The following is a 3,609-nucleotide window of genomic DNA, read 5'->3' on the forward strand; positions in this document are numbered from 1 at the left end:
ACCGAACATTGGCGAGGAAAATGCTGGGTAGAGAAAGCCGGTGAGGAGTTAGCTTAAGCTTAAGCCATGAGGTAATGTGTGTGTGTGTGTGTGTGTGGTTGCCCCATGAGGTAATGTGTGTGTGTTGCTGTGTGTGGTTGCCCCATGAGGTAATGTGTGTGTGTGTGTGTGTGTGGTTGCCCCATGAGGTAATGTGTGTGTGTTGCTGTGTGTGGTTGCCCCATGAGGTAATGTGTGTGTGTGTGTGTGTCCTGTGGTGTCGTAGGGATGGACATGTACCCTTCCTCCAGCCTGCTGGCCTTCATCCCAGAGCCTCTCCTGGCGGGAGTGATCGCAGGAGTGTGCTTCCTGTTCGCCACCATCGTGCTGTCCCTCGTCACCATATGCTTCATGAGTCACAGGAGGGAGAGGAAGAAGCGCACGCGGAGAAACGGTAACGACATCAACCGCCAGCACCCAAGACACACAACATTCTATTAACGCCAGCACCCAAGACACACAACATTCTATTAACGCCAGCACCCAAGACACTCAACATTCTATTAACGCCAGCACCCAAGACACACAACATCTATCAACGCCAGCACCCAAGACACACAACATCTATCCCATCTTTTACCATTCCATTCTCACCACAGAAACCTGTCCCAAATGACTAATATATACCACAGAAACCTGCCCCAAATTTCTAATATTTACCATAGAAACCTGCCCCAAATTACTAATACTCGTCCACCTCAGATAACTGATTTAATCTGTGGCCACAGTTAGTTATTTGAAGAAGAAAGCCATCCTCCACCCCAGATAACTGATTTGATCTGCGGTCACGGCTTGTTATTTCAAGAAGCCAAAAACTGAGGTTGTCGAGGCTGCGTGTTTTGTTTTTGTCTGTTTGTTTGTTTGTTTGTTAATGTCATAAACGCATTTGATAAGTGCCATGGTTTGACCTTTACCCCCTGGCCTTTTCAGATATCCCTGCGGCCCTTCGGAGGACCCCGTCTCCAGAGTAAGTGCACATCAGAATCTGACAATTATTATTATTTTTATATTATTATATATTATTATAGAATTACTATATCAGCTGCCCCAGCCTCTCTGCCCAGTACTCCCTGCCTCACACTGTTACTTAAGTTCAGTCAGGTGTCAGCATCACATATAGCAGATCTACGTGTATAAGCTGTATCTTTTAAGCTCTTGTTTAAAAAAAATGCAGCATCGCTTCGTGCTTACTGCCAGTATTTAGACAACATCGTCTACATATTAAGACAGCTGACGACAGTTGATTAATAAAGACTCAAGAACTTCCGGACATTGTGATATCGAGTGATACTTTATAGGATAAAGTACAAGTCTGGATGTGAGGATGTCTTATGATTCTGATGATTCTATTGATTCTGATATTTTTTGAAAGATATTAAGCAGCATGTGTATGCTCTCATCTGGTGTTATCCTCTCTCTCCCCCCCCCTGCCTCTCTCAGGCATCGAAAAAAATGCAGCAATGCTTCGTGCTTACTGCCAGTATTTAGACAATATCGTCTATATATTTTGAAAGATATTTCTTTCTTTCTATTTTCTCATCTGGTGTTCTCCTCTCTCTCCTCTCTTTACCCCCCCCACCTCTCTCTCAGGCCTCGCTCGCCCAATGGCAGCCCTGACAGTGTGCTGAAGATGAAGCTGTGCCCCCCCCTGTCCTTCTTCCCCAGCTCCTCCTCCTCCTCGGACCGCTCGTCCTTCGACAAAGGCAGCCGCAGCGAGTACCACGACCAGCGCAAGCAGCTGCTGGCCGGCTCCTCCCCGCCCCCGCGCTACACCTTCTTCGAGAGCCACATGGGGGGGTCCTCTCCCTCTCCCACCTCCGCCCTGGAGTCCATCGCCCGAGGCCCCGACGGGCGCTTTGTTGTCCAGGGTTACGCCCCGGACTCCACCCCCGCCCACATCAAGAGGAGCCTGAAGAAGGACTTTCCACAATCCCCTGGGAGGGACAGCAGTCGGAGGGGTTCTCTCCGGGACTCTCCCAAACCCGGCCTCGTACACCCGGATGGGCTGGAGAAGAGGGGCTCTCCCCTGGCTCTGACTGTGGAGGCGCCCCCCCACCTGGAGAAGCTGACCCAGTCTCCGGGCCGAGTCAGAATCATGGCCCGCAACTTCTCCCGGAACGGCTGCTTCTACTCAGACGACGGGGAGGGTTGCTCGGAGGCCCTGCTGGAGCGGGCCAGCTCCCACTCCGACTGCAGTGAGAAACGGGTCCGAGACTCCCTGAAGCGGTTCCGCCAGCTGGGCAACCCTGAGGACCTGTTCCCCGGGTTGGGCCATCGGGCTACGGGCCTGGAGCGCGAGAGGCTCCACCACGCCAGCTACCATTCGGACCCGGACAGCCGGCTGAGCCCCAACAGCACGGTTCTGACCCGACTGGATCGGGAGAGTCTCCACCACGCCAGCTACCATTCGGACCCGGACAGCCGGCTGAGCCCCAACAGCACGGTTCTGACCCGACTGGATCGGGAGAGTCTTCACCACGCCAGCTACCATTCGGACCCGGACAGCCGGCTGAGCCCCAACAGCACGGTTCTGACCCGACTGGATCGGGAGAGTCTCCACCACGGCAGCTACCATTCGGCCCCGGACAGCCGGCTGAGCCCCAACAGCACGGTTCTGACCCGACTGGATCGGGAGAGTCTCCACCACGGCAGCTACCAGCCAATGGACCCGGACAGCCGACTGAGCCCCAACAGCACGGTTCTGACCCGAGTGGAGGGCGAGAGCGACCTGAGCCGGTGCCTGCAGCTGACACGGGAGCGGGAGCAGATGGAGAGGGAGCTGGAGGGCTACACCCCTGGTTTCCATGGACGCGAGCGAGCCAGGGAGGAGCGGCGGGCAAAGTCCGTCAGCCCCCTCCGCACCTGCCGCAGCCCTGCTCCCATGGCAACCCGAGCGCCAGAGCAGGAGGAGGACGACCCAGTGTGGAAACCCCAGGATGTGAGCCTGCGGCCAAGGACCCAGCGGCCCAGCAGCCTGGCAAACCGGGCGTCCGACTACAGGAGGGCCTGCTACTTCGGCAACACCAGCAGCCCCATGGACCGCGTGCTGCCCAACTCCTCCTCTCACATCTCCTGGGACATCAGCCCCGTCACCTCGCCCACTAGCCTGGTGCCCCCCCATAGTCTGTCGGAGGGGAACGCGCTGCACGCCGCCTTGCGCCCCCTCTCCCCCCTCAGGGTGCCTCCTGCGGACGACGACTCCGCAGCTGTGGACTGCAGCTCTCGCTCCCCCGTCACCCAGTGCACCTCCCTGTCCCCCCTCTCTCATACCTCACACGGCCATGTGACCTCCAGTCGGAGAGAATCTGAGTCGGGGGGGGCCTCAGGGACCCCACCTTTCCCTGTGTGCAACGACCCTCTCCAGTCCGTGTCTGCAAGCGTGCAGCGCATCGAGGCGGAGCGAGCGGCGAGTCCTCAGCCGACCCTGCAGGACTCCAGCGGACCAGAGTCCCCTGTGCCAGAGGTGGCAGGCAGGGGTGAGGAGCGCGCCGGGCCCAGCCGCACCCCGTCGGGCTGCTCTACCCTCCCCTACGATCAGCAGCAGAGGCAGGGCGCCCCCCGGGGGAAGGA

The sequence above is a fragment of the Sprattus sprattus genome (genome assembly GCF_963457725.1).
Source record: "Sprattus sprattus genome assembly, chromosome: 15".
NCBI classification, from domain to species: Eukaryota; Metazoa; Chordata; class Actinopteri; order Clupeiformes; family Clupeidae; genus Sprattus; species Sprattus sprattus.